The sequence below is a fragment of the Pteropus alecto genome, unplaced genomic scaffold (assembly GCF_000325575.1).
Source record: "Pteropus alecto unplaced genomic scaffold, ASM32557v1 scaffold20, whole genome shotgun sequence".
Lineage (NCBI taxonomy): Eukaryota > Metazoa > Chordata > Mammalia > Chiroptera > Pteropodidae > Pteropus > Pteropus alecto.
Window position 1 is genome coordinate 42948908 of NW_006436298.1, and position 22016 is coordinate 42970923.

General features: G+C 34.5%; 1 protein-coding gene and 1 pseudogene across 1 annotated transcript in view; both read left to right on the forward strand.

Annotated features, from left to right (window-relative positions):
- The window catches only part of PRR16 (proline rich 16), a 159252-nt gene that overhangs the window by 103360 nt on the left and 33876 nt on the right, over positions 1–22016 (forward strand). The window lies entirely within an intron of this gene.
- Positions 3496–3614, forward strand: LOC112480867 (annotated as a pseudogene).

Below are 22016 nucleotides of genomic sequence, written 5' to 3' on the forward strand. Positions count from 1 at the left end.
TTGGATTTAGCTTAGTCTGAGACTATGTGAAATGAGTGAGGGGAATGAAGGAAGGAATTGTTCAGTTTGTACTTGGCAGAAAAGTTCTGTTGCTGAATAAGATCACAAGTTTTTGCTGAAATGGTTTGGTAATAGTTTTTTCCACTGTGCAAAGCCAGACAATTTCTGCCAAACGGCAGAACAGAATCTATACTGTCAAAATGGAAAGCAATTACGAAACAGGATTTCTGGCAGCACGCTTAGAATTTGGCATTTACTCTTTGCTGTGAGGAGGAACGTACTGGCACCAACTATGGCACCTTGGTCTGCTGCTGTATTGACTGGAGAATATTTGATACCGAGATTCATGACAAAGCTTAAGTGCTTGGTTCAGAATTCTTTTTTCGAGGTGTTCTGTGGACCTCTGTCAGTAAAGATTTTGACATGCACTGCTTTTCCAATTTAATAACAAAAATGATATCAAATAGTATGTGCTTTAAAAGGTGTTAAATCCTTTCTACGTATTAGCTCATTTAATTTTCACATTAACCCTATGAAGTTAGTATGATTTTTTTTACTTCTCCTTCAGAGATGTGTAGCAACAGAGAAGTATTTTGTCTGATGATACACAGCTAGTGAGTCTGTTTGTGTAAGTCACACTTCTCCCACCATTCTTCAGCGTCTTGGTATGAAGACACTGAGTTTAACAGAAAAATCTATACTCCATTTCTTAGGCCCGTAGGGCTCTTTTTTGATGGCTTTTTGGGGCAAAGATTTTGGAGGACGAGGGAGAACAGACATATACAAATTCTATCATAAGTATTAATATAGAGAGCATAATTTTTACCATTTCTTTACTTTTCAACTCCAACATTAGAACTTTTTGCATCTCTGATTTTTGCCAATATTGTTAAGAGTATTCAATGTGGATTTAATGGGAAATGTGGTTGAAAATTTGTTCGTTCACCTTATCTTTGACTGTTAACTTTGTTAAATGGTTGAACCATAAAATTGTTTAATACTGAATAACAAATAGTGCCTGCATAATACTACTTATTAGAATATTTATTAGAATAATTTTTAAATTATTGTTATGCACTTAAACTTTAGAATTTATTATTAACAGAAATGTTTCCTATAATTGACATGTATGTAATAAAAGTATGGGTAGGGATTCTGGGTATTTTGTTCCCAGTAACTAGAAGGGTTCCTGGCACATAATTGATGCATAGTGAATATTTCATAAATGAGTGTTCATTATGAATGGATGCATGATGACATTAAACACTGTGAGCTTTTCAAATGTATAATTTTGTTTTTCCTCTACTAAATAGTCAAGGTTATTGCTGATGAAGAAAATCAGTAATAACATGGGAAACAGCAGGAAGCTGAAAAAATTGTGCCCTTCTTCAACCTCTGCCCAAGCTAGTTCTTCCACAGCTCCTGGGGAAGGGGTCTTTCATATTCAACTCAGCATTTCTAGTACTAACGAAGCGTAGTGATCTACAAGGAGTGAAAAAAATGAATAAATGGTTGTGCATACTGAGTGTCTTAAGCTCTTGTCCTTTTATTTATACCTACTTTAAACAGGCCTCGAGTACAGCCACTTCAGTGTTTGGGGAACATGTTACCAAAGGCTTAAGGCAAGAAGGAGTGAGGGATTGCACACTTGGGGAGCAGCCATTTAGCATCTCTGGATCAGGTGCAAATTTATGGACCATGGGCCTGTGGCTCTGTATTCACTGCCCTCTGGAACTTAGAATGCTGATATCACTACCAAGAGATCACTTAGCCTCTGCTGTAACCAACTCCTTCACTCTGATTTAGTGTAGTCTTTGGTTCACAGGACCTCGGTATGTTTCTCCAAGGCTGATTTAGTCCATTAACACCTCACACAGCAAACTTAGGTTTTCTGAGACAAAGCATCCCTTCAAATATTTGAGGATAGCTCTCTCATTTCAAAAGGCTGCTCTATGCCACCACATTAGTTGGGGGTAATCAGTTTCTGTGACATGGTTGACTGCCCCTTCTCTTCCTGATTTGGTACTCATTTGTTTATGTTAATGATCATTGGGAAGCAATACTAAAAGAGTATTGATTAATGAGTAAGCATTAATCTCAGAAAAGTTTCTGGTTGATTTGCAATAGCATTCTATTCTCAGAAAGAATAGGAGCTCAGTGAACATTCTCAAAGACTTGACTGATCTATACATGGGTCTTATGTTTTTACTTACATTATGTAGTCCTTCGCATGAATTTCCTCCGTGTACTTGCTTCCTATGTCAGCTCCTCTTCTCTGCCGTTCATGTGTACATCTCCGTCGGTACAGCCTATTCTTTCACACTGATGCCCAACTCCCCTTCATAATCTCCTGTACCTGTTCAGTACAGTGTGTCTTGGAAAGTCAATATAAAGGTAAACACAATATTTTAAAAAGTTCTCTAATTTTTTTAATAGAAACTCCATAACCTACTTTTATCTCCCCTCATAATGAAACAGAGAAACAGTGCCACAGGCAGACAGTGACAACAGGACACCAAGAAATGCCTGAGAAGGTCAGCCCCACCTTTACATGATGTTTGCAGGAATTTGGACATCGCATACCAGCATTTCTAAGAAACATGAAAGTTCACTATGTCATGTTATTTGACATATATGCAAAAGTTATGATGAACAATAACATCTCTTTGAGTATTAAAGTGTTTAAATATTGACCATAAATAACATGATTATCAATTACAACACCAGTTATCACCATATAAACTGTCATATTTTTAGTCTGTCTTTTTCCAAAAAGGAATATATGTATAACACTATTGTAAAATTCAGCAGTGCTTTCTTTGTTTCTAAGGCTCCAAAAATATTTTAAGGAACATATATAGTGTTTTTTTAAATGACAGGTTTTAATATCCAAGGTGCAGTATTAATAAATTTATGTTAGAACATACACATGTTCTATGAACAAAACTAGTTCACATTTTGATAATTTCTCTTCATATTGACGATAGGAAACTAATAAATTTGGCCATTAAAAAACAACAATATATCAAATATGTGTTTATTTAGGATCAAATATTGAGTTAATACTCAGTTTTTTCTTAAAAGATGATTTGTGATGCATAGAACTCATTCGTAATTCAGATATAGTCTTGGCTACACCATATGTGAGCATAAGAGGGATCATTACCTTTAACAGCTATGAATTCCTAATGAAGTGAAAACATGTTTAGTCAAGATCAACACTGTTCTTTTGTTGCAGTTTTCTATTTTCCCACTATAGAAGGCTGCCAGTAAGGGTTTCATTGGTCCCAGTATTTTTCTATATATGAAAGATATGGGTTTATTGCCCATTAAGTCTTGAGTCTTCTGGACTCCTATCTATATAGGACTCTACATATCATGTGTGCTAAATATGGAAACTAACTTTTTCTACATCTAGATAAAATCTGGGAGATACCATGATCAGTCAACTATTGAATTTGAAGAATGAATTTATTATATCTAAAATCAAAAATAGTCTACACTCATGTTACCCTAAAAAAGCCCAATCCCGTCTGACCTTGGAAGCTAAGCAGAGTTGGGCCTGGTTAGTACTTGCATGGGAGACCATTTAGGAAGACCAGGTGCTGTAGTCATAAAAAATAAAAAAATAAGGGATTGTAAGCTGACAAGGTCCTTGCAATCTGTGAGGTCAACCAAGGATTGCCTTGCCTAAAAACAAACAAACAAACAAGCAAATAAATAAATAAAATGATGTCTGGATAATATCAGATGTTGAGGATATAATTGACATGCTTATGATCACTATTTAATCAGCTACATCCTTATGTCATGCATCTGGGAATACTCATTTGAAATGAATTTCTCTGAATAGTATTGGTTTCACAGTTGAGAGCCTATTAAATAAACTTTCTATATTAATGTACAGTAAATTAAAAACTATAATTAGTAAACTATTTCCAGTTGTAGGATTGTAGCATTCATACTGTTTTTTAAGAGCTATGCAATGAGTTAATTCTTCATTTTAATATGCCCTAATTATAATACAAGAGGGAACTGTTATTCAAAATTTAGCTACACTTATCTCCTTAATCAAATTCTTCCTTGGAAATAAGGAAAATAGAAGTTATAGAGTATTATGTAAATAGAAAAATGTACTGAGAGGGAAATAAGGGTAAACCAGGATATTCTATTGACTACATCAGGATAAAGAGTTAAAAAAAAATTGGTCTGTATATATTGAAAGGCAGGACACATGGAGAGATACATAGAATTGCTTTTTTGATTTTCTTTTTCTTTTATATAAATAATGTGAATTTAGCATGAAGTTACATGACATATCCAAGATCAATTATGTGGTGAAGGTAATGTAGAAACAGAAATTAAGATTTCTCAAATTCTAGTTAATATTTTGCAAGTCACTTATTCAGTCTGAGTTCCTAATACCTTCAGCTGACTTAATTGACCAGGAGATTCAGGGCTTGATTTCCTGTATTCTGTTTAACATGACTTTTACAGAAAAAACTAGAGCACTGTAGGCTCAGCATTTCCATTGGAATAAAGTCTCGATAGTTTACAACCAGACAATATCTTTCTCTTCCAGTGACATATTTTGTACCCTATAGACATCTGGGTACTTATCAGACAGAGATAGAACCTCTCAAACTCATTGAATTTTCTTCTAGAAAAATTGTGTTGTAATATTTAGTTGTTTTACCTGAGTTTAGTTGATTAAAATTGGTGAATTCATTACTAAAGTAATTATAAAGTTCACTAGTAAAAATAATAGTATGGAATTGGCAATGTCTTTCCATAGTTATTATAGGAACTATAAATTTTGTTAAACTATAAAAAGTATTTTCTACATTGAGCAAAAGGGAAAAATCCAACATTCAATGTTTCTGTTGAGTTTAACTACATTGTAGGTCTCTGAGGATGAGACAAAAAATTCATACAGGTCAACTGAATAGCAGTTATCATTCAGAATGGTTTGTTAGTATATTAGCATACTAATGAAAATTACAAATCCAAATGAAAAGGAGGTAGGAAAATGTGAGAGACTGATGAATCTCAGCAATAGGAAAATAATTTCTCCTAAATGTCTAATTTAAAATAAAATAGTCCTTTGATACCTTTATTATTTGTGTCAAACTGAAAAAGAACAGTTAGAACCAGTCTGGTAGTTCACTTCATTTATTCACTTAACACTTGCTGACCATGTACTTTGTACTGGGCCTCATGCTAGAAATCAGAGGTATAAAGATTAATAAGACACAACTCTGCCCTTGATATGTTCAGCATCCAGTAAGAGGGTTAAAAAAAATAAACAAGATAAGGCTGGTTAGTTGGAGGTAAATCAGACAGAGAATATAAAGTATTAACTTGAATTTATGAAATAAGGATGACTAGTGACAGGGAGAAGCTAAAATTAATGTCTCAAAAACTGAAATAAGTACTATTTAATCATCAGAATTTCTGATGAAGGAATGTGCAAGAAATTGATTGGCAAGACACGGCAAAGTCTGCTGTTTTAGTTAGTGAAACAAAAAGAATATGAGAAATATCTATCAGAACTTTTGCAAGCTTGTATAATTCTATAGTAAAACAGTGAATGAAATTTATCTTAAATTTATTCATCACAAAGAATGACCTTGAATATAATAACAGTGAAGGCTATGGAGCCTGGTGACAGCAAGGCCAGCAGTTGCAATGGTGAAATAGAAAGATCAGCTTCATGGTTATGTCGTAGTTCTCCACAGATGTGTGCAGTGATTGATAACCTGTAGGAAAGTGTGCTTATGAGACAGAGTTGTTTGATTTTGTTGTTAAATAAAAACACTAGGAAATATTTTAGAGAAGTATTGTTTACACCTGGCCTTAATCAACAAACAAGTAGTTCCATGACATAGGCTAGTGAACTTGTTCAACTGCTGTAGGTGAAAATGCCAGAGAGCACTACTTTTTGATTATTTTGTTAGAATGTTATCTGTGAAGGTTCTGTACATGGAACAGGTAAATTTACATTTCTCTTCTACCTCACTGACCACCCCTCCTCCGTGCTTGTTGCTAAATCCTTGATTCCTCAACCTCTAAATGTTGCAGGGTCCAAATATTTAGTCTAAGGCCTTGCTCGCGTTCTCTCTGTCTTTTTCTCTTCTTTCCTCCCTAATCCATCCTCACCCTCTGACCCCTTCCACCACCCCTCGTCTCCTCCACCTGTCTACCTCCTCCACCCCAGTCCCCCATCCTGCTGATCTTATCTAGTCCCATAGCTTTAAACACCAAGTATATGTGAGTGGATCCCAAATTTATATCTCTGTCCTGACCCCTCCCTTGCATCCACTCATCATCTTCATCGGATGTTTAAGAAGCATCTCAAACTAATTATGTCAGAAGCAGAGATTAAGAATCAGTTCCCTGGCCCACAATTCCCTTTCTTGTTTAGTTTTCTCTGTCAGTAAATCACTCCAATTCTAACCTGTTTCCTGGGCCAAGACTCTTGGTATCATTCTTGCCTCCTCCCTTTTACTCACCCCTCGTGTCCAGTCCTTTAGAGATTATTGTCAAATCTGCCTCTAAAATATATCTTGAATCCTTCTTTTTTACCATCTTCACTGAGCCCATCTTAGCTATCCTGATCTTTAATTAGACTACCCTTACATGAATTCCTAACCAGGCCGTTTTCTCCCCTTCCCTCCTGTAATCTATTTTCCTCAGGGCAGCAAAAGTAGGATTTTTGAAATAAAAAAGGACCAGCATCATCAGACATTGAAAACTTTGGTAGCTTCCCATTGCCACTAGAGCTCCGTCAGTCTCCTTACCTTGTCTATCTACCTTCTGATCAATCTGCTATGACCTCTTTTGACCCCAAAACATCTCCTGTTAGCCTCAGATGCCCCTGCTCTAGCACTCTACCATACAAATTATTTGGATTTTGGGGCTTCCCAAACTTCTTCATGATTCTGGGCCTTTGCACTTAGTCTGTACAGGGCTGACTCCTATTCTTTTAGCCTCAGTTCATATATTATCTTTTTCAGAGATGTTTTTGCTGACTACCCACCCTGACTTTAGCTGTCCATATCTCTCACTTGCACTTTCACACCTAACCTCTTGGCACACCATTGTCTCTCCCAGTATTATCTATAGTTTTCTCTATGGCACTTATCATTCTGTGATATCTTATTTATATGTTTGCTTTCTTACTTGCTTACTGCCTCCTCCCTGTCAAATAAGTTCCTTAAGGGCATGGGCCTCATCTACCCTTTTTATTTCTGGGTTCTTAACATACAGAAAACTAACAGCACAATAAGTATGTGTGGAGTGAAGGAAAAAGACTCTACAGATCTGTCCAGTCCTTTAGAGATTATTGTCAAATCTGCCTCTAAAATATATCTTGAATCCTTTTTTACCATCTTCACTGAGCCCATCTTAGCTATCCTGATCTTTAATTAGACTACCCTTACATGAATTCCTAACCAGGCCGTTTCCTCCCCTTCCCTCCTGTAATCTATTTTCCTCAGGGCAGCAAAAGTAGGATTTTTGAAATAAAAAAGGACCAGCATCATCAGACATTGAAAACTTTGGTAGCTTCCCATTGCCACTAGAGCTCCGTCAGTCTCCTTACCTTGTCTATCTACCTTCTGATCAATCTGCTGTGACCTCTTTTGACCCCAAAACATCTCCTGTTAGCCTCAGATGCCCCTGCTCTAGCACTCTACCATACAAATTATTTGGATTTTGGGGCTTCCCAAACTTCTTCATGATTCTGGGCCTTTGCACTTAGTCTGTACAGGGCTGACTCCTATTCTTTTAGCCTCAGTTCATATATTATCTTTTTCAGAGATGTTTTTGCTGACTACCCACCCTGACTTTAGCTGTCCATATCTCTCACTCGCACTTTCACACCTAACCTCTTGGCACACCATTGTCTCTCCCAGTATTATCTATAGTTTTCTCTATGGCACTTATCATTCTGTGATATCTTATTTATATGTTTGCTTTCTTACTTGCTTACTGCCTCCTCCCTGTCAAATAAGTTCCTTAAGGGCATGGGCCTCATCTACCCTTTTTATTTCTGGGTTCTTAACATACAGAAAACTAACAGCACAATAAGTATGTGTGGAGTGAAGGAAAAAGACTCTACAGATCAATTTGTTCTTTTTCCATCTTCAGATGCTTTAAGGAGGTTACCAAGAGATAAGCTACAGAGAACTGCAGAAATGTCTTACTCACTACTTTGGTATTGTTTTCTAAGAACAGAGCATGCAAAGTATGCATTTTTTGGAAGTTGGATTCCAAATCTTAGCAACTTTTTGCAGTCTTTAAGTTTAATGCTTTTTTGCATGATTTCCTTTTTGCTATTTAAAAGGCTACGTGTCAAAATAGAATTTGATTTGTAGAAACTTAATGTTAGCACTTCGAAAAGTATGCAGTAGGGAGAAAGCAATAAAAAATATGTACTGTTCACCTACAGACACAGCACATTTTATATTTTGGAATTAGGGATTAATGTATGACTAGTCCTTCCATGGAAAAATGAAAAGTAATATGAAATAGTGCTTTGCAGATACATTTTATTATTTTCAACTGTTTACAGAATATACCACCATTTAAAAATGTGCTGTCACAGCAGTTATGTTAGGATAGGAAAGAAGAAAAAAATATTCTAATCATCGGACTCCTTAGTAAAGAGAAAAATAGACATATACAAGTGGAAAGGTTTTATGATAGCAAAAGTATCAAGAATTAACATAAATTATGGTGAATATATCATGTCTACCATTCCTATATTTTCCTTGGTATAGGAATTATTTATGTAATAATTATTCACTTCCTAGATTATTCCTATTAATGGGGATTCTATTGTGTGAGTGATATTACTGCCTGGACACAGTAGGGCAGTTCACTGTAATTATTGGAGAGTCTGAATTCTGGATTTAGAATGCCTGGATTTGAAGCCAAGCTTCACCTCTTAATAACAGTGTACCCTGGGCACATTATTCCATTTCTTCTTTTACAAAATAACAACTAATAATAAATACTTACCTTTTGGGGTTGTTTCGAACATTAAATAAAATAATCCACATAGAACTCTTACATTCTGGAGCATGACAAACACCTAATAATGTTAGTGAATATTACTCTAATTATTTTTACATTTACCCATGTATAAGGGCATTTAAGATGAAACCAAAAGTAGGACGTCATTTAGACCTTCCTTGTTTCACCCATTTTGAAAAAACTTATCCCTGTGGCTTAAAGTTAATCAAATAGTATGATCTGAGGAACTTATCTTTCCTGGGAATAAGTCTTACTTCAGTCAGATGTTTCTGTCTTCTAGTAAAGGAAGTTGCAAAGCATAGTGGTGCAAACTAAGCACTAGACCTAGGCTGCCTGATTTGAAAATCAGCTCCGCACTTACAAGCTGTGTGACACTGGTTAAATTACTCAACCTCTCTGTGCCTTAGTTATCCCATTTGAAATTGGATATAACAGATATTACTACATAGGTAGTTATGAAGATTAAATGAGTTACTACTTTTAGAGGATTTAGAACTATACCTGGCCCATCATATACACTATATATTTTTTAAATAAGTAAATTAAAATCTGGAGAAGGTTTGTCATTGCCCTTTCTATTTATTTTTCATTCTTTTTCTTCCATCATGTTTCTAGTGTCATGTTCAAAAGTATATAATAGAAAAAAGAATGGGTGTTCATTGGTAGAAACCTTCTGCTACTTGTCTCTGGATCTAGTGATGTTCTATCTTGAGTCAAAGGACTATTAGAGATTCTCCCCCAGCCAGTGACTATGTGATGATAGCCAGATAGAAAAACAGGTATTATGCTGTCCTCTGTATAAAAACATTTGGTGTTTGTGCTTGATTGTACCCTCTATTAAGCAAGAATAAGGGTCGCATCTTTTAGTGGGAAAACAGACTCAGAAATCTAAACTTCTTGTTTTAATAGCACCACTCATTTCTTAAAAATTATTTTCACAATGATTTGATGTGCAATTGTAATTATAATAATTAACATCTAGTGAGCACTGTGATAAGTGTGTTTTACATCATTTAACTCTCACTATAAGTGTATAAAGGAGCCATTCATTATCCCCATTCTACAGTGAAGGAAACCGAGGAAGTTCATGACATGCCTAACTTAACAATTGGTTTGTAAACTGGTTTACAAACCTAGAAAACCCAGCTCCAAAATCTGTGCTCTTAACAACTCTACAGTTTTTTCTCTCTTCACTGGGAAACTTTAGAACAATAATGGAACAGCTAAAAAGTCTAAATTTATGGTTTATTTATCTCGGTACAGATTTTCCTAAGGGTAAATAAGCACTTTAGACATATATACACACATACACATATACATAATGCTGCTAAGGATATTCTGATCCATAATGCAGTAGATAACCATAAAACTGGGTTGTAATGTTCATAACAGCATTATTCACAATAGTCAAAAAGTGGAAACAATCCAAATGTCTATCAAATGATAATCGGATAAATAAGATGTTAAATATCTAGCAATACCAACTACTGATACATGCCGTAACATGCATGAATCTTAAAAACATTATGCTAAGTAAAATAAGCCAGATATAAAAGACCACATGGTGTATGGTTCCATTTATATGAAATGTCCATAAAATCAAATCTACAGAGTCAGAAACTAGATTTTGGTGACCTGGGACTATGGGTTATAATAGAGATTGACTGCTAATGAACATGAAAAGGTTTTTGTGGTGATGGAAATGTTCTAAAGCTAGATTGTGGGGATGGCTGCACAAATCTAAATTTACTAAATATCATTTACTTAAAAAGAATCATACACTTAAATGGGTGAATTTCATCATATGCAAATTGCACCTCAGTAAAGCTGTTAAAACGCAAACAAATAAACTGCATCTTGGCCCAAAGATTTAGTATTCTAGAACATAGTCTAATGATGAAGATAAAGGAGACTGAAAATCAAGTTCAAAAATGTATACTCCATTGTAATTTTTACATTTCTCTGCCCTCTCTCTGTATTTGTAGAATAAGATTAAAAAGTAATATTTTGCATCTAACATAAAAGATAAATTGACAATAAAATAGGAAGTTTTATTTATTTAGAATTTTGTACTGATATAATTTCCTTTTGATGTGATAAACTCAGTTATCTGACTTTGGTAATAAATTAGGTTTCTTCATTTAAAGCTTGTCTCTTTGGATAAAACTGTTTAACTGGAAGTTACGACATGATTAGATTCATGTATAGAAGAACTGATATACCTTTTATAGTCAGTAACCCAGTTTCATTATGTTCTATCCTTTGATTTTCACTTATTTCTACTTTGTGAGATAAGCAGGGAGTTCATTTATCATTTCCCCCATTTTATGGATGAGGCAACAGAGGCACATAGGCATTAAGCCCAAGCCTTATAGCTTTTAAATTCATGAGATGGGCCCAGTACTCCATTTTCCTGAATATTAGTCATATGTTAGCCATAAATCATCCTTATACTCTGCAGTCATTGATTGAAATTATAGATATTTAATAAGTGCCAAATGATTAGTTCTGTGGGGTCATGGTAGATATTATAGCTGGTTCTTAATCAGTTTTATTACTATCTTATAAAATTCTTTTAACATCATGTAGCAAGTGGAACTGCATGCAGTAGGAGTTTAAAATGTGGCTTTGGTACTGATGCATTGTAATAATCTTTGATGTGCATTATCAGGCCTCTTACAATGGACAGATGGAGAAGAGTATGATACTACATACACCATACTTATTTAAAAATAATGTTCTCGAGTACATGATTTTTTTTTTTATTTCTGGGCTTCAAGCTTTGTGAAAAAAAATCAGAGAATTATAATAGACTATTTAACTATTTGCTGGCTCGCCATACATCAAAAGAAGAGAGACACACTGCTGCTTTTACAAAAGGTGAAATTGGGCTCTGATGTTCCTCCAAGTTATTCTTCTGAATGGTACATTTCCTGATGCTTAAAAGCCTTAGATCTCAGTCCATTTCTTATGGACTGAACAACTTACTGTTAAAGCCAGATTTGTCAAAAGCTCACAAATCCATTCTCTCCTGTTTTTAGTCTCATTCTTAGGAATGAAAGAACTGTTAGTATGTTTTTCTGTTTTGTTTGAAACAATATCTCTTGCACTATTCTTAGTACAATTATATTGCTTAATTATATTTCCTTTTGTTGTCCTGATTCTGCTAGGTATATTTCTTCTTTTAATAGCAGAGTGGATCTTATAATTATTTCTTCAGTTCTGTTATCTTGTGAATTTATGTCACTTACATGCGAAGATGGATTGTTCCCTGGAAGGCTGAACATCAAGACTAGGTGTTGCGTTTTTTATTTGCAGCCCTCCTGTTTTCACATCATGTTTTTTGTTTTGTTTTATTTTGTTTTGTTTGGGGGGGTTGTTTTTATATTCAGAAACCAATGTGCTGACAGCAAGGGAACAAAGAAGGATATCTTTTTCAGAAAGCGGTATGCATGGGAACTATGTAAACATTTTTCTGCTTACATTTATTTTGTTTCTAAGACATTTGTTTTTTGAATATAAGTGAGACTGAGTGGGGTGAACGTAATGTAAAGCACATGTATTGGCAAGTTTGCAGACACTTGTTAGAGCCCTCTACACATGTGTTGGATAATGGATACTGTTTCTATTATGTGTTTGGCAAAGCCCACCACTGCTTTTTAAAGTCTAGGAAACATGGAAGTTTATTGGAACTCTTTCTACCCCTAAGGCTGTAAAGGGGAAAAGATTTAAAATGTAGGCAAGAGAGATTAGATTTCTCTAGAATAAAGCTGATTTTTATCTTTTGTTGTATGAAATTGTATTTATGTCTTTCCCATCCAACAGTAAGCATCTTAAGGTCAGGAACCTCTGATTTTCATTATTGAATTCCCTCAACTTGTCTGAAATACACACTTTATGTTCCTTCTCTGTAGAGACTACATTCAATTTTTGACATGCATGCTTGATTTCTGCAAATGCATGTTTCTAAAATGCAAATTTAACATGCATTAAAGTATTTCTTGATGCCTCTTGACCAATAAAATGATCTTAGAATTTTTTCAATTCTGCTTACTACCATACTGTGCAATATTTTAGACTCATCTTGGCTTATGTGCCCTAAAATAGTTATTATTACACTTATTGTTTTATACTAACAATGCTTATTTAGCTTTACTGATATACTTCATAATTTCTTTGTTTAGCATTGCTTCACATTTCCTTCTGGCTCAGTTTCCATATTCCTGAAGTATAATATTATTTAGTTCTTTAGTTAAAACAGCTAGTAGAAGACTGATTTTGCTTTGAAAAATATTTATTTTATCCTTCATTTTAGATGATGATTTTCTGGGCATAGGATTGCAGGCAAACCGTTATTTCCATTCAAACTTTTAAGAATATTAACCCATTGTCTCTTGGTTTCCACTGCTGCATTTGAGAAGTCTGAAATCAGCTGTCAGCATAACTTTCATTCTTTAGCATTTAATCTGTCTTTTCTCTGTTTGCTTTCAAGATCTATATCCTTTGGTCATTGGCCATTTCATTATTATGACCATAGATGTGGATTTAAAAAAAAAATCACACTCCCATCTCATTTTTCCTGTCTATAAGTTGATTCATGTTTTTCATCAATTCTGGAAAATTCTCAGCCATTTTTTAAGTTATTAACATTGCCATTTTTCTTCATTTTTTTCTCTCTTTCCCGCCTCCCCACTGAAATTTTTTATTAAACATCGTTCCTTCTTATTCTATCATTTATATTTCTTAACCACTTTTTAAAATTTCAAAATCTCTTTATTACTCTACTATATTTCCTCATCTGTTTTCTAGTTCACTATTTTCCTCTTTAGCTGTATCTAAGTCAATATTTAACTTGCTTCTAAGTTTATTTACACTTATACAGTATATTACTCTATGTTAATTTTTTATTTATGCCATTAGCCACTTTAAATAGTATACTTATTTCACAGTTTATTTTTATTATCCTGAGTGCTTGGGTTTTTATTCCTATTGTTTGTTCTCTGTGCTTGACTCCCAGTATAGTGGATTATTTTCTTATATATTTTGTCATTTTCAATTATAGGGTCATCTAAATCTTTAATATCTTTTAAGATCTAACTTGCTTCTACTTCTGCCAGATTCTTCTGTGCTATCACAAGCTCACTGTTAGATAGGCATTTAAAATTCTCTGTCTTGAGATTGCCACAATGTGCTGATTCTATAAATTTGAATCCCAAACCCAGGTAAAGTTTTTTAAAAGTTACTGACAAACTGTTTTTCCTGTACTCATAGTGCATAAATATGTCTGTCTTCTACTTTGATGCAGGTGTCAATACCTCATTATCTGTGGTCTACATGAGTGTCAAATCCTAAACCTCTTGATTACCCAGTCGCCTTCCTCTCCAGCACAAGTTTGCTTTCATACCAATTCATGGGGTTGCATTTCTGTTTCTGGCACCTGGACAATCCCTTTCATTTTTGATCAAATCTAAATATGCATTTTAGAAGGGCTTCAAGTTTTCTAATCTATCTCATCTAATATATTATGAGAAACACAAATCTCCCATATCCCTTAGTTGCTTAGCTATATTTTCTCTACGTATTCAGGACTCACCATAAATAAATACATTTTTAGTGTTAGGAGTTGACACTTATAATAAAGAAGAAAATAACAATATAATAAGCTGATCATGAAGATTTAAACATAAAACTTCAGAGCAAAATTTACTGGACTCAAAACAGAGACAACCTCATCTTTTTAGATCATAGCAAAAACAAGAACTGATATTTTAAAGTTGATGATTCTGGGGCATACTAAGAGCTCTAATTATATATGTACATATGTAATATATACCTGAAATGCTCCTTTTCTACTGAGCATAAAAAGAAATAGATTGGAAGGAAAATAATTTACCATTTGTTGCTTTTTTCTGTGATTTTTTTTTCATATTAGATGAATCTACTTCCTCTATCTTTATGTCTTTCTATTTTTTTCTGCTTTCAACTCACTATCTCCCACACACTTTAAAAAAAGATCTCTCTTAAAAGGAACCCTGATTTAGCAATTTTGTTGTGGGTTTGCTTTGAAATACATGCAAAGTAACACATAAAGGCAAAGAAATATTGATACCATAATAATATTATGTCATTCTCCTTGTTAGAATTTTTAGCCAGATTCATTAATTCTTCTTGAACTCCTCCTCTAGTGTTGGCAGGCATCAGAGGAACCTTTTTAAAATACAGAAATGGCATCACAGACAGGTTATTTCACCAGATCAGTCATGAAGTTACAGTAATGTAATATTTAAAACATAAGTTTATCCAAAAGCTGTCTAAACAGTGTATTTGACGTAATATTCTTTAGAATAATTCATGACACATAGGCTAGGAGAATCCTGATAATAACCAATAAAATAATAACATTTAACCAGGCAATCTCCTGAGATTTTTCACTTATTTTCTCATTTAATTCTAACAAGTGTATGAAATTCGATTATAATCCTATTTAAAGGCAAGGCACTCTGAAAGTCCAGGTTCTTCTCAAAGTTCTGTAGGTAGAAGATAGGCAAGCTGGGATTTACAACCAGGTCACTGCCGTCTGGATCCATGGTTTAGCTACTCTGCATGCTATCTTATTGCAAACACACATACATACCCTAGTATATACACACACACCCAACACACACACATATAGCCTATGGTATGATAATTATCTCTACCTCTATCTAACGATCAGATTAGGAAGAAAAGGAGGAAACACTGTCCCTATTCAGTTTATAATCATGACCCCAATATAATAGATTATCTGATCTGTGGCAAAGTTTCAATCCTAATGAAGTTATTTTAGAGGAGTTGAGGCACATACTTCATGGGACTGAAGCCAAGTTCTTATCTGTGCAGCTGATTTCAAGGAGTTCCGAATTCATTACAACTCTTATTTTGTTATTATGGAAAAACAACAGATTTTAGTTCAAACTTCAGTTTCTAGTGACTTAACTCAGCATCTGTGCCTTCCAACAACTTAAAACAAGCAAATGAATAACACTTATCATTATATTTATCACATATTATTACTTATTTTTTGGTGCTTAGCCATCTTATATATAATAATTACCTATTAACCAATATTAGATATTTAATTATCATTTCAAATTAAATTAATGTATTTTTATTGTTTTAATACTAGTCTTTTAGTTATTATAGCTTGTTTAACTCATATAATTATTTGGAAAGAAATAAACATTAATTATAGTAAATTTTATAGCAGGAAGATTGTAAAAGTGGAAGTAAAGTTCTAATGAATAAGAACATTTTGCTTCCTTTAGTGATTATCAATCTATATATCACACTCTACTTTATTCTGTAGTTTGACTAGACTAAGCTTAGTGAAAAATTCTATAGAAATTTTTTTTATATGTTCAAAAATCCAAGACCCAAAACGATATATTAGCTTTTCTGATTCTCCTCGTTCAATTTAAAATATCCTTATTGTTATATTAAATCACCAACTTGAAATCTGTGACATATGAATACTATAAGGGTTTTTACATTAATAGTGTTAACATTTGATGCCATATGGGAAAGAGAAATATGAGATATGCACATAAAGATTTCATAGAGATAGTCATTCTGCACAATGACTTGGTAATTCACCATCAGTGAAATAGCAACTTAGAAGGCACTAAAATATTAGGAAAGACTGTGTTTTATTTATGCACTAATGATTTACACATGGATAGAGAACTGGAATTACATTTAGAACAGTTGCATGTGCTGTGAATGGAGCACTAGGTGTGGCCCAAAGGTAGAACATGAAATTTACTGCTATCTTCTTCATGGGATAACTTTTGGCCAACTCTATCTTTATTAAAAAATAAACAAATAGTACTGTCACTACTATGAAAACAAATCAAACAAGACAAAACAGAACAAAACCCAACTCTTCTCTTGTCTCTTCTGTTTGAGCCTCTCACCCACAAAACCACCATTAGGCTTTGACCATAAGTGAGCCATCTCATTGGTTAGGCAGTTTTCACTTTGCCATCCTGGAAATTGGCAGTCTGTGAATTGGCTCTCAGTGATTTGGCCAACTTCCTGCAGAGCCTAGCGTTAATGAGTGAGAGAAATATCTGTTGCCTAAAATTTTTAAAAAGAGGCCATTGTAAGACCAGTGCCTTGGCAACCAGAGTTGCTGAGAAGGGATGGAGGTGGGATACAGCAGGAAGGTATCAAGATACAAGTTAACGGTGAGAGTGAGGGGTTAAGACAAACGGTGAGAGTGAGGGGTTAAAACAAAATTTTCATCTAGTTTAAAATTATGCTGAGGCTGAGCATATTATGGCCCATCTTCTGTATATGCAAAACATCTTCCTTCTCAACTCAGTCATTCATTTCTCAGTAAATGCTTACTGAGAAATATGTGCCAGGTAATGTGTAACAGCTGGAGAGTCAGCCATTAAAAAAGCTACAATACCTGGTATGGTGGAGCTAACAGATCAATGACTGAGACAGATAAAAGCCATAATTATAATGCAGTTAGATAAGTGGCAGTAGAAATATGTAAGTACTATGTAGTTTCTAAAAACATGCATGGGAAAGGGAAGAAAATGTTTTTTCTCCTCGTTTTCTTTAAGTTCTTCAGTCTTTCAGAGGTAAAATAGAACCCCATTTTCAGGAAGCATTGTCACGGTTTCACACTGTCCTACCCAAAGTGGGGAAAGATCCTCAAGCAGTGTTTCGACACAAGAACACTATCCGTGCTTATAGAGGAAATATAATACCATCCAGGTCTATAGATATCCATCTGTCTGCCCTTGGCTATGTAGGAACATTTTGGGCTTTCTCCTGATCTAGTTGACTTTCATTCCTTCTAATGAAAACTGCGAGAATAAGACAATGTCATTATTGTCTCTAAAAAACGTGCCAGGGACAGATCATCCACATGCAGCTTCACTCTCCATCCCTAAGCTGGGGAGAGCATTAACCTGAATCTGCAAGACAATTTTCAATTCTGATCTCAAGGCTGACATTCTTTTTATATTGATTATATTTATTTGGTTGTCCCCAGAACCTCAAACCAGATATGTTAAATACTGAGTCAGTCTGGTTCTCCATCCTTCCTGATCACAGGCATCCACTCCTTCCCTCTTTAGGTATGCCTTAGATTATTTGCCCATTTACTCCAGCCAGAAATGCCAGTGCCCTTTTTAACCTTTGTTTTCTCCTTGTCTTCCACATCTAATCATTCATCAAGTCCTGTTTGTCCTACCTCCCAAACTTCTCTGCTGTTTATTCCCTCCTTTGTTCTTTAGTTCCTTTGGGCTGTTGCCATTTCTCACCTAGATGACTGAGACAGCATCTTTATTAATCAGTCTCAGCTCTGTCAGCCACTAAATCGTCCTTTTGATTTGCAGATCTAAACCTGTGGTTTCCTTGTTAAGAAGTCTTCAGTGGGGGCCTATTTCCTATAACAGTGGTTTTCAAATCTGGTTTTAAAGGGCAGAATCTTCTTTCAATGATATTTTATGTAATATCTCAATTACATGGAGTTGATTAGATGTGAAGTTCAATGTGTAGGCAGGGACATACGAGAGCAGTGATCTCAGAGAGGTTCTTCATGCCTTGCTGGGTGATGTAAGGTACCTCAGTGTATCTACAGGGCAGAACAAAATGTGGCTTGAAAACCATGGATCTAGCTCCCTTGGATTACCTATAAACCCTTAATAATCCACCTGTCTAGACTCATTTTCTGTACTCTGTATCCTTACACTTCATTCTGCAAACACATTGCACTGTTGCTATTTCACAAACATGCCGAGCTGTAACAAGCCTGTGTCCTTGACACTGGTTTCTCTGTCCAGAATGTGACCCCCTGCCTGAAATTCTAAGCAACTGACTACTCATTGTCTGATGCTCTGTGAGTATCATCTATTCCTTGTCACCCTTCCACATCTCAACTCTAGGCACATTTTCCTTTTCTATGTGTTCCCAGTGTGTTTTACCTTCACCTCTACAGCATGTTGCTTTGTGACTCTTCCCATCTGTTTCTCTAAGATACCTGAGGTTAGTAACTAGGTCTTCATCCTTGATTTCTCAGTACCTAGCACAGTCTTTCAGCCTATATAGAGCCGTTATTAAATGTTTATGAAATGAATAAATAAATTGCTTCTTGAATTATTGTAATTAGTTAAATTAATTTCAAGGATAAATACACTCTTAAAATAGTAATATGTTCCTTCATTTTTTAAATAGAATAAGAATTCGGATATGTTTATTGACAATAAAATGATTGAAAGCAACAAGATACATACAGATAAAACAAATAAAAAAACTTTACCTTGTCATTTTAAAACCAATTGAGATCCATATATTACTGAAACTTTCTCTTTTGATTTATTTGGTTTATTATTAGTAAATTTAAGACATGTGAAGAGAGCCTGCCCAATCTCTAGCCCACTCAGAGTTTCTCTTTTCTACCTTATTATACTGTGAACACTGGTAGTTTAGACTTAGTAGTGCTGGAAAGTGGGAACGTGGTAAAACAAACAAAAAAATTTACTCATTCTTTTGTTTTGATCAAAAATATTACAAATCTTTAGTAGAGTGAATTGTAAAGTATACTTGTAGTGGTCTATCTTTTTTTACCTTAAAATTATTAATTAATAAAAAAATCTATATTGAGAATCTGATGAATATTACTGAATATGTCCCCAAAAAGTAAAATGGACCAATTACTCCTCACTGTGAGCTAAGAAGGTGATCTGTTTTCCAGGTGGTAAACCTGTATGCAGTGAGAGGGGAAAGTAACCTTTGAGCTACAGCATTTTAGCTGAGACCATAGAAATCCTGGTTAGAACAGAGACCCAGGTTCCAAACTTATGCATTCTCACACTAGCCACTTTAAGTTCTTGTGCCAGTTACCTAACTTCTCTCATCTTCAATTTTCATGTCTGGGGAATAGGGATAATAATCAGGATTCATTGAGCTAATGTACATACAGTGTTTAGTTTAATTCCAGGCACAGGGCAAGCATTTAATAAATGTTGACTTGTTTTTATTTGACTCTAGTATATGAAATATTGGTCCCCTGAAAAGCTCTGCTATTTATAGGAGGCTGCTGAGAAAAAAAAAAAGACAAAAGTTAATACCCAAGTATGCTAAGCAACAGAAGCATGGAAAATATCAAACACATAACAAATGATGTTTAATTTGTTTGTATTCATAATAAAGAAGGCTGGTGGAATTAAAGATGTATAGGTCAGATATATGATTCACGTGGGGAATACAAACAGAGTTTTCCAGAATATTTAAGAGGAGGCCATTGCATTTACACTTGAGTCAACAGAAAATTAAATTACATATTTTCATTTACTGTTGCCTCTTGGGTCAAAATATTTCATAAAGTTTTGAGCTGAAAACTAGGCCTACCTCATTTTTTATGATGCATAGTCATATTCTTCATTTGACCTGGCATTTCGAGAGCCATTCCAGTTTCTTTCTTTGAGTAATAAATGTTGCTCGTATTTCTCAGATAGAACATTGTCATTAAAGGTATTTCATATAGCGAAATAACGTTACTGGTTTATAGACTTCAGTTGGTTTATATTGTGAGCTCATAAACTATATGGGAATTTAAATAACTTGAAATGAAACCTTTGATAGAAAGCCTTCTTACCCGACTTTCATTTACAGTAAAAGATTCATCTCAACAACCTATTCATCTAGAGCCAGCTGTTGGCTAAAATCTTATCCCTGTGGCTCTCTTCTGACTAGGTGCCTGGCCAACATTTGTATATCTTGTCATCCCTGGAATGTTGGTTATTTTTCTGACACCAATATCTTTTCTGTTCTATTTAAAATCATGAATTACTTGGCTGTGTTTATGACCTGTTATGGAGACAAGACATGAATCCTTTATTTAGTGAAAGAAAGATTAATGGAATTGAATATATACTTACTTCTGTGTCTTTTATATCATAAGTGTCCAACCTGTGTATTACAGCATTATAGCATCATTCTAGTTGATATGAGACTTTAAACCCAGTACCTAGTAATGCTTAAAAGCCTAGGTGTATGTGTGCGTGGGTGCGCACACACACACACAGAATGAGAGACAGTGAGAGAGAAACAGAAAATAAATAATAAGGAGTTTAGTTGAAATGCAACTTTAATTTCTCCCAACTATTTTTGATCAACTCTGAACAAAGGCTATGCCAGTCACTAGAGAAATGGAGATGAAAATGACATATTAACCATATTTATGGTATTTACAACCCAGTAACGTGGTGTCACTATTTGCTGCAAATTACTGGCTTATACAGAAAAGAAAAATTTAAAGTTGCTCAGTAAGGGGTTTTGGGATAGGTATGTCTGTAGATACTGCAGGATTGGTTAATTCAGTTGCCCAATAATATAATCAAAAACCAAGGTTCTTTCATTGCTCCATCGTATCATCTTTGGTTTTGGTATTATGCTCACTCTGCAATACCTGCAGGCATTGCATCTTGAATACAATTACCAGAAGAAGAGAAAACATACTGTATAATTTTTCTTAAGACGGAGGAAGGTTTTTTTTATTTTTGTTTTTTCATTTGATTTTCCCGAAAACAGCCTAGCTGTGTCTCCTTTTATGTCTTATTGCAGCGTGGACACCATGATTGATTTAAACTTATCATCTGAGAGGAATACATGTTCAGGAGTTACTCAAACGCCCCCAAATAGGAAGATAAGTTCAAGTTGAAAAGAAATATAATACAGACCAGAGTGTGATAAATATTATAGAAAGATTATTGAAGTATAAAAATTACATGAGGTTTAGGGAGAAGAAAAATGACCACAATCTTTTTCTGTTTGTGAGGGATAGATGAAGAAAGTGTCAACAAAGTTTCAGTCACGTTATTTATAGATTTTTAAAAATATTACTTACAACTTTCATTATAGCACCTCTCATAAATGTAGCCAATTATTTATAAGATTATCTGTTTCTTTTTTTCTGTTGC